Source organism: Bubalus kerabau, chromosome 10, assembly GCF_029407905.1.
Source record: "Bubalus kerabau isolate K-KA32 ecotype Philippines breed swamp buffalo chromosome 10, PCC_UOA_SB_1v2, whole genome shotgun sequence".
Lineage (NCBI taxonomy): Eukaryota > Metazoa > Chordata > Mammalia > Artiodactyla > Bovidae > Bubalus > Bubalus kerabau.
In genome coordinates this window covers 19,650,947-19,661,134 of record NC_073633.1, presented here as the reverse complement: position 1 = coordinate 19,661,134, position 10,188 = coordinate 19,650,947, and the positions used below count along the sequence as shown (strand labels likewise).

The 10,188-nt window shown below is 45.1% G+C and overlaps 1 long non-coding RNA gene across 2 annotated transcripts; it reads right to left on the bottom strand.

Moving 5' to 3' along the window:
• Window positions 1–418: 418 nt before the first annotated feature.
• On the bottom strand, window positions 419–9,668 carry LOC129620402 (uncharacterized). 2 transcript variants are annotated; one of them, XR_008698516.1, is made up of 3 exons: window positions 9,505–9,668; window positions 6,988–7,215; window positions 419–1,527 (listed from the first exon to the last, which is right to left on the bottom strand). It is a non-coding gene; the product is annotated as an uncharacterized LOC129620402 (long non-coding RNA). The 2 variants fall into 2 exon arrangements; XR_008698517.1 differs by having other exon boundaries at window positions 9,515–9,668.
• Between the last annotated feature and the right edge of the window lie 520 nt (window positions 9,669–10,188).

Below are 10,188 nucleotides of genomic sequence, written 5' to 3'. Positions count from 1 at the left end.
TTATGATAAGAAGTCTTAAAGACTATAAATAGGAGGGTATATTTTTAACTCTAAAAAGTTTCTCTACTGAAACCCTATGATAGATAATCTTAGCAATAAATTTCTTAATGGTTTGGATACATTCTTCTTCTGTTAAGCTACAAAACAGGGATAACTACCATTACTCAATATATTAATAGTACTGGAGGGCCTGATCAATGATTAAGATAAGAAAAAGAAATTAGGATTGTAATATAACTATTGCAATGGAAGAAATGAAACTATCAATGATAGAGAATATGCTTATCTACAAATAAAAACTAACATCCAACGGATAAACTAAAAGAACTAAGATAGTTTCTCAAGATGACTGAATATAAGATCAACCTGCTAAACTCATTAACATTCCTCCAAAACACCAACTAACAATTAAAAAATATAGTAGAAAATAAACTTTTATTCACAATAGCAACAAATCTATAAATTATGTAGGGATTAACCAAGTGAAAAATTAGACATTTGTGAATCAAATTATAAAACTTTATAACAAAGGTAAATACCAACTGGATGTGAAAGGTAAATTTAAACAACTTGTAGAAGATATACCAGAAGAAAATCTTTCTAGGCATGGGAAATGAGTTCTTTCATGGCCCTGATAGTACAAACCTTAAAAGGGAAAAGGGATAATTTATCTACATCATTAGTAACAATTTTTTCAATAAAAAACACAATGTACAAAGCTAAACAAATGATAATCTGGGAGAAAATATTTTCAATAGCTTAAATGGAGTATGGATGCAAAAGATACATAAGGAAATCTTGCAAATCAACAAGATATACAACCCAATGTCAATGAATAAATTAACAAAGGAGATAAATAAGCAATTTGCATAAGGAAAATGCCAAATGGCTAAGAAGTATGTGAAGAGAAACACAAGCTCATGGCCTTTAAAGAGTAAGTTCAAATAAGTTCAAAGTTCAACTATGGCATGCCTGCTGACACTCATAATCCTGGCAAAAATTAGAAAGCTGGATAATATCAGACACTGTTGGAGAAGTAGGAGAGCAAAGGCCACTTACTTAGGTGGGAGCCTCTATTCTGAAGAGTGACCTGGTCACACTTAGTGAATGAATTTTGGGCAGTACAAACGCACCGCGGGTATACAATCCAGAGAGACGACCTACAGGCCCATGGAAGACAAGGAAGGGCGTTCATCTCAGAAATCCTGGCAGCAGCAGGATGTCAGCAGGAATCCTAGCATCTATGTTGACTGCTATCAATGTGCCCTGTGGGGTCTGTGTCACAGGCAGGGCAACACACTGCATGCACAGGCAACAATTAGGGGTAGGTCTTAAAAACGGCATTTACAGAAAAAAATGCAAGTAAGTGTGATGGCTAAATCACATTAGCATTCACGTAAATTAAAAGCAAATACACATGGGGAATTCCCTGGCAGTTCAGTGATGAGGACTCTGCAATTTCATTGCCAAGGGCCTGGGTTCAATTCCTGGCTAGGGAACTAGGATCCCACAATCAGCACAGCATAGCTGAAAAAAAAAAAAAAAAGCAAATACACGTAAAGAGCACTACATTACATATTTCCCCAAGATACACACATATCTAAAGACATCTATCACGTATACTGGGGATGAAAGCAAAAAGCAAAATAAAACAGAACAAGAGCTGTGTTCGTTTCCTATTGCTGGTACACATTTCCACAAACCTAATGGCTTACAACAACACAAACGCACTCTCTCACAGTCCTGAGTCACAAGTCCAACGTCAGTCTCACTGGACCAAAGCCAAGGTGTCGGCAGGGCTGATTCCTTCTGGAGGCTCCGGGCGAGAACCATGTCCTTTGCTTTGTCTTTCCCTCTGGAGGTCGCCTGCGCGCCTTGGCTCACAACCCCTTCCTCTATCTTTGTAGCCAGCAGTGTAACATCTTTTCATCTCCTTTACTCACTCTGCTTCTATGAGAACGTCGCTTTTTCTGACTCTGATCCTCCTGCCTTCCTTTTTAAAAAAATTAATTTATTTTAATTGGAGGCTAATTACTTTACAATATTGTAGTGGTTTTTGCCTTACATCGACATGAATCAGCCACGGGCGCACATGTGTTCCCCATCCTGAACCCCCTCCCACCTCCCTCCCCATCCCAGCCCCCAGGGTCATCCCAGTGCACCAGCCCCGAGCACCCTGTCTCATGCATCAAACCTGGTCTGGTGATCTACTTCACATATGATAATATACATGTTTCAACGCTACCCTCTCAAATCATCCCACCCTTTCCCGCTCCCACAGAGTCCAAAAGACTGTTCTATATATCTGTGTCTCTTTTGCTGTCTCACACATAGGGTCATCGTTACCATCTTTATAAATTCCATATATATGTGTTATTATACTGTATTGGTGTTTCTCTTTCTGACTTAATTCACTCTGTATAATAGGCTTCAGTTTCATCCACCTCATTAGAACTGATTCAAATGCATTCTTTTTAATGGCTGAGTAATATTCCATTGTGTATATGTACCACAGCTTTCTTATCCATTCTTCTTCCAATGGACATCTAGGTTGCTTCCATGCCCTGGCTATTGTAAACAGTGTTGCGATGAACATTGGGGTACACGTGTCTCTTTCAATTCTGGTTTCCTTGGTGTGTATGCCCAGCAGTGGGATTGCTGGGTCGTATGCTCCTGCCTTCCTTTTATGAGGACTTTTGTGGCAACATGGAGCCCACCCAGATAATCCAGGAGAGTCTCTCCATCTCAAGATCCTTTTCTTAATCACACTCGCAAAGTCACTTTCCCATGTACAATAAAATATTCAAAGTTCCTGGGAAGAGTACTCAGGCATCTCTGGGGGACTCCTATTTTGCCTACCACAGCAAGTTTGCATGGAGAGATGATGTTGGAATTCCATGAAAAGAGAGTAGTTCTCTCAAGTCTCTATAACTTATGTTTTTATAGAAAAGTGCTCTGAAGGAGAAGTGTGGAGTGCTAAGAGAGTGTATATCACTGGTAGTGCGTCTTTCCTGGAAGCCTTGGGATGGCTTTCTTGAAGATGCGACATTGAACGGATCTCTGAAGGATGTGTAGGCATTTGGCGGGGCCAAGAGGGTGAGAAAGGGGAATACTCGGGGGCTGTTTGCATCGAGCCTCTTTCAAGATCTCTGTGTTCCCTTGCCCTTTGCTCTGTCCCACCTGTGTAGCTGTGGCCTCTTACCAGAGAAGCAACCCTCTCCACTCTCTTCCCTGCTTTTTCCTCCCCAGGATTCCCTCTCTGCAGGCTCTGGATCCCAGCCCCACTTGCCTTCTCAGGGTTGGTACTTCTGTTTGTACCCAGTAATGTGAAGCAAACAAACACATCTCCATCACTTCCTTATTCTTCACCCCCACCTGACTCAATGGACATGAGTTTGAGCAAGCTCTGGGAGACAGTGAAGGACAGAGAAGCTGTCATGCAGCTGTCCATGGGGTCACAAAGAGTAGGACACGACTCAGCCACTGAACACCAACAACTGTCTAAGAATTACCCTCATCTTCCACCTCTAGCCCAGTTTCTCTAGAAAGAGTTGTCCACACATACAATGTTCACCCACTGCCTCCCCGCGGCAATCTTGCTTTTGCCCTCACCTTTTGTAATGCAGTGGTTTTTGCCAAGATTACCAATGACTTCTTTGTCCATAAATAGGTGGGATAGATTCCTTTGCTCAGTTTTCTTGGCTTCGAGACAGCATTTGATGCTGCGGGCCATTTTCACCCTGTGAAGTGCTCTTTGCATGGCTTCCATGAAACCTCTCCCGCAGTTTCCTTTCTCCCTCTCAGCCACTGCCTCCCAGGTTTCTCTGCAGATTTCTTTCTTCTAATCATTCCTTATGGTTTGCTGCTTCCCAGGGTTCTGTCCGAGGTCATTTTCTCATTTTCCTGTATTCATAGGCTCCCTGGGAGTCATCTCCAAGGCTCTATTACTCTTTATAGGCGAAAGACTTCCAAATCAGTATATTCAGACAAGTGTGGCCTCCAGAACTTCAGGCCATAACTACAGATGTTACAGTTGTTTGCCAATATCTTGTTCTGATGCTCTTGGGGCATCTCAAACTCACCGCATCCAGGAATGCATGCCCTCTCAAACCCCCCACTGCCGTATCCTAAACCCTGAGTGTTCTTCCTGCCTTCTCCCCTTTCTCCCTTCCCCGCATGTTATCAGGCACCAGTTTCCATTCTTTTTCCTAAATGTCTCCAGAATCACCTGCTTTTCTCCATCTTCCCTGCTGTTGCTCTAGCCTGGGCCACCATCATCTCTTGACCAGACCATGGAAATGGCCTCCTCGTGAGCCTCCCTGCCCCCACGCAGTAACTATCACCTGAGCAGAGGCTTGGTGCCAGGCCTCATGCTAGGTCTTGCTTTCGCCCAGTCCAGCCTCCATCTGCAGCCCGGGAGCTTTAGAAAACACAATTCAGATCTCAGCATTCCTCCTTATTCTTTGGAACTCTAGATTCTTGAAGTGAAATGAAAGTCACTCAGTCGTGTCCAACTCTTTGCAACCCCATGGACTATACAGTCCATAGAATTCTCCAAGCCAGAATACTGGAGTGGGTAGCCTTTCCCTTCTCCAGGGGATTTTCCCAACCCAGGGATCAAACCCAGGTCTCCTGCATTGCATTCTTTACCAGCTGAGCCACAAGGGAAGCCCAGGAATACTGGAGTGGATAGCCTATCCCTTCTCCAGGGGATCTTCCTGACCCAGGAACTGAACCAGGGCCTTCTGCATTGCTGGCAGATTCTCTATCAACCGAGCTAATCTAGATTCTTAGCAGGTCACAATTCTGACTTCATGAGAAAGATAGATGAAGAACAAATTTACAAATAAGTTGACACCATAATTATGGTTTGTGATGTATGTTATAAAGGAAATAAACAGGGTAATAGGACAGAATAATGAAGGGCCACTTATCTAGCATGGCATGGAAGGCCCTCTGAAGAGGTGACTTATTTATTGAGACCTAAAAAGTAGAAGCCATCTGGGAAACAGTGAAAAAAAAACAAAAAAACAAAAACAGTTCTGATGACAATGCTGTTCTTTAGATCACAGCTTAAATGTCACTCTCCAAGAAGCCTTCTCTGATGCATTACTCTGGGTTTAATGCCTTTATGTTTCCTATGGCTGTGGTAACAAAGCACCACAAGTTGAGTGGCTTTAAAGAACAGAAATTTATTCTCTCACAGCTCTGCAGGCTTGAAATTCAAGATCAAGGTGCCAGCAGGGCCATGCTCTCTGAAGGCTCTAGAAAAGAATCTGTTCCATGTCTTTCTCTTGGCCTCTGATGTTTCTGTCAATTCTTGGTTTGTAGTGTAGACACATTTCTCAAGCCTCTGCCTCCTCCTCACATGGCCTTCTCCATGAGCATCCCTGTATCTCTTCTCATAAGGACACCAGCAACAATGGATGAAGGCCCACTCTACAGACCTCATCTTTGCTTGGTTATACCTGCAAAGATTCTATTCCTAGGTAAGGTCACATTCACAGGTACTGAGAGTTAGGACTTCAGCATATCTTCTGGGGGAACACAATTCAACTCATAGCAGAGCCCCGTCATGGACTCCCATAGTACAAGCCACTCTTGTCCACTGTACCACACTGCTGGGCCACCCCTCTACTTCCCTACCAGACTGTAAGCACCGTGAGAGCAAGAACACAGCAGTCACACTTACCACTCCATCCCCAGGGCCTGACACCAAGTGCACAGAGTATTTTTTGAATGAGTGCATGCCAACGTAATGAGTAAGTAGATCCCTGCTCACATTGTACCTGCTTGCTCCCTCTTGCCTTAATGGCCCATCTGGATGTGATCATATTTGCTTAATACTCGCATTTAGCACCATGGGGAGTCTTAATTTGAAAGGACTGGACAGCAGTGGTCAGAGTCACTCCTGTGGCTTCACAGTAGTTCTGCCTGGCAACAACGCAGGAGCTTCTAGAAGATGCGAAGGTGAGTGCTGTATGCTTATCCCCAAATTGGCCCATCTGCAAACTTACTTGGAGGCTGCAGCCCAGTGGGGCTGCAGGCCCCGTTCCAATGATCCCAGCTGCACAGACTTACCATTCAGAGGGGAGGGGGGATGTTGCACCCTCAGCACCCTGAAAATCATGACCCCTCATCTGAGAGCTTCCTCACCAGCGTCAGAGGTGGGGTGGGTGGGAGGTGGGAGGAGGGAAAAGTGGTGAAAAGCCAACCCTTTGACCTGGCAGTTATTTAGAAACCATGAGTTTCCCTTGTTGACGTCACCTGTGGGAGTGACAAGGGAATTCAGAACAAGGGAGAAGCTGACCTGGCTACACTTTAACTTGCTACATGGGTTTGCATAACTACATGGGTTTGCGTCAGGGGATGTGGTACTCTTCCAGGGCACTGCAAATGTCAATACAGCAACCACAGATAGGAGCTGATTATTCCTGTAAATCATGCCCTTTGAATTACTTGGTGAGAGGTGGTTTGAAATGAATGCTGTACAAAGGAAAAAAACAGATAATGGGGGAACTTTGAACCAAAGAAGCACAAACTTCTATGAGTCGTTAGAACAGAATCATCTGACCATCACACTTACAGCCTCATGGACTCGCTTGCTCAGCCATCTTATGAGATAGGAAGGCAGGAACTGCACCCAGGGAGCCCCACGCAAAGAAGGCAGAGGGGGATGCTGATGATTTCAGAGACTCAGGCCTGAGCCTGGGACTCCCTGGTACCCTCTGACTGAATGCATAGTTTACAATAACTAGGTTTTGTCGCATCCAGTAAGACTGCGGGCCCTAGAGATTTCTAGGAGGACTGAGAAGGCTTCAGGGAGCCTGGCTCTGGGATGCTGAGACCCTAAAGTGATGGCTGTCAGAAGACTGAGGGCTGCCCTGCACGGGAGCTGGAAGACAGGCCTTGGGGCCTGCAAATATCATTACCCTGAAGAGACGTGTCTGGCTGTCCAGAACTTTCAAGTCGTTGATGAAAACCAACCTGTTAACGCTTTAGGAATTTGCTAGCTGGCTCTGGATCAGCCACTCCCCCTGCTTCCTCAGGGATGGTGTCTGCAGCTGTATCAAGCCAGATGTGCGGCCGCCGAAGATGGACAGGAGCGGGTGGTGAGAGGGGGGTTCAATGGGACAGTGAGCTAGATGGGGGTTGGTGTGGAACCGCTGAGGTCTGGACAGGCTCCAGGAACTCAGAGCAGACATTAACAAATACCTGTGAAAGAGAAGTAAAAAACCCTTCTGACAATCCACAGAAACCTAAAATTCGGTGGGGCAAAATGAGAAGGAAAGGTGCATGAAGCCCAGAAGACGGAAACGTGGCCCCTGCAGCAGCGAGGGTGGTGGATGACTTCCGGGAAGCCGCCCCGCTGTTTCCTGTTCCTCAATTGTTTCTCTCGCTGTTCCTTCCTTCCTTCCATTGTTCCGTCTGTGTTGATGTCCTCACTGTCTCTGACAGAATCCTTCCCTTCCCTCAAGGCAGGGCTCAAATGATGGCTAATAAACCCATGAAAAGATGGTCAACATCACTCATTATTCAGTTCAGTTCATTTCAGTCTCTCAGTTGTGTCCGACTCTTTGCGACCCCATGAATCGCAGCACACCAGGCCTCCCTGTCCATCACCAACTCCCGGAGTTCACTCAGACTCACATCCATCGAGTCAGTGAGGCCATCCAGCCATCTCATCCTCTGTCGTCCCCTTCTCCTCCTGCCCCCAATCCCTCCCAGCATCAGTCTTTTCCAATGAGTCAACTCTTCGCATGAGGTGGCCAAAGTACTGGAGTTTCAGCTTTAGCATCATTCCTTCCAAAGAAATCCCAGGGTTGATCACCTTCAGAATGGACTGGTTGGATCTCCTTGCAAATCGAAACCACAATGAGGTATCATCTCATGCTGGTCAGAATGGCCATCATCAAAAAGTCTACAAACAATAAATGCTGGAGAGGGTGTGGAGAAAAGGGAACCATCTTACTCTGTTGGTAGGAATGCAAACTAATACAACTACTATGGACAACAGTATGGAGAGCCCTTAAAAGGCTGGGAATAAAACCACCATATGACCCAGCAGTCCACTACCAGGCACATATCCCGAGGAAACCAGAAAAGAAAAAGACACAGGTATCCCAACATCAATTGTAGTACTACTTAATAGCTGGGATGTGGAAGCAATGTAGATGTCTACTGGCAGACGAATGAATAAGAAACTTGCGGTACATATACACAAGGGAATATTACTCAGCTATAAAAAGAAACACATGTGAGTCAGTTCTAATGAGGTGGATGAACCTAGAGCCTATTATACAAAGTTAAGTAAGTCAGAAAGAGAAAGACAAATATCTTTATATATGGAATATTATATGTATATTATATATAATATATATATGGAATATATATATGTTATATATGGAATATAGAAAGATATTACTGATGATCCTATGTGCAGGGCAGCAAAGGGGACACAGACATAAAGAACAGACTTTTGAACACAGTGGGGGAAGGAGAGGGTGGGATGATTTGAGAGTGTAGCGTTGAAACATATAGATTGCCATATGTAAAATAGATAGCCAGTGGCAGTTTCATGTATGACACAGGGAACCCAAAGCTGGGCTCTGTGACAGCCTGGAGGGATGGACTGGGGAGGGGAGTGGGACGGGGTTCAGGAGGGAGGGGACACATGAATGCCTATGAACAATTCATGTTACTGTATGCAAAAACCATCACTATATTGTAAAGTAATTATCCTCCAATTTAAATAAATACATTAAAAAAACAAGTTTCCCCTTCATGAGGAGACCTGTCTTCCTCAGACGCTCCCTCTAGCCTCTGTGAGTGGCTCCCTCTAGCCTCTGTGAGTGGCTCCCTCTAGCCTCTATGAGTGGGTCCCCATGTGAACAAATAGCCCCCAGCTCCATACATAGCACAGTGACCACTGGCCCTGCCCCACCGAGCAGTCTCAGGTACAAACCCGCTTTATTCTCAAAGCTGCAGAGTCTGTGCTGGTCCCCAAATACCTCCACCATCCGTTGGCTCCAAGAAGAATCAAACTTCATCCTGTTGCTGCCAGAATGTTAGCCCGGTTCAAGGGGCTTTTTTTTTTTTTTAAATTTTAATTGGAGGCTAATTACTTTACAATAGTGTAGTGGTTTTTGCCATACATTGACATGAATCAGCCATGGGTATACATGTGTTTCCCATCTTGAACCCCCCCTCCCACCTCCCTCCCCATCCCATCCCTCAGGATCATCCCAGTGCACCGGCCCTGAGCACCCTGTCTCATGCATCGAACCTGGACTGGCGATCTGTTTCACATATGGTAATATACATGTTTCACTGTTATTCTCTCAAATCATGCCACCCTCATCTTCCCCCACAGAGTCCAAATCAAGGGGCTTTGTAATCCGATCAGGTTCAGTTCAGTTCAGTTCAGTCATGTCCGACTCTTTGCAACCCCATGAACCGCAGCACACCAGGCCTCCCTGTCCATCACCAACTCCCAGAGTTTACCGAAACTCACATCCATTGAGTCAGTGATGCCATCCAACCATCTCATCCTCTGTCGTCCCCTTCTCCTCCTGCCCTCAATCTTTCCCAGCATCATGGTCTTTTCAAATGAGCCACTCTTCGCATCAGGTGGCCAAAGTATTGGAGTTTCAGCTTCAACATCAGTCCTTCCAAAGAACACCCAGTGCCGGGAGCCTGCATGAGGAGCTCCGCCCATGGCAAAGGTCAGAGGAAGGAGGCTTGACATACACAAAGGCGGGATTGAGCCTCAGGAGTCCCCCTGGAAATTTTCGAGCATCTACCCCCCAAAACCAGAGTCTGCCTACTTTACTGCTTTGTGCTCTCACCTACACCTCTGACTTTATGGGGGGCTGTCCCCCACCACCATCTCTATCCTAAATAGGTTCTTCCGGCCACATGTGATTGTTCAGAGCCTCCCAACCGTGAGAGGCATGAGATGTTCTAAAATACAGATTCCTTTGAGCAGTTAAAAGATTGATTAGAAATTGTATTGGTGAAGGGTTTTTCACTTGTTGGGCCAATGTTTGCTGCTAAGTTTCCATATCCCTTACCTGCTGTGTCCCTGGCAGTGTATTGATTAATATAATTGGTGTAAGTAGTAGCTTTAATGTTTGTGACGTTGGACCCTTGAGTTAACTCTTTTTATTGTTATAGCCCACCACACCT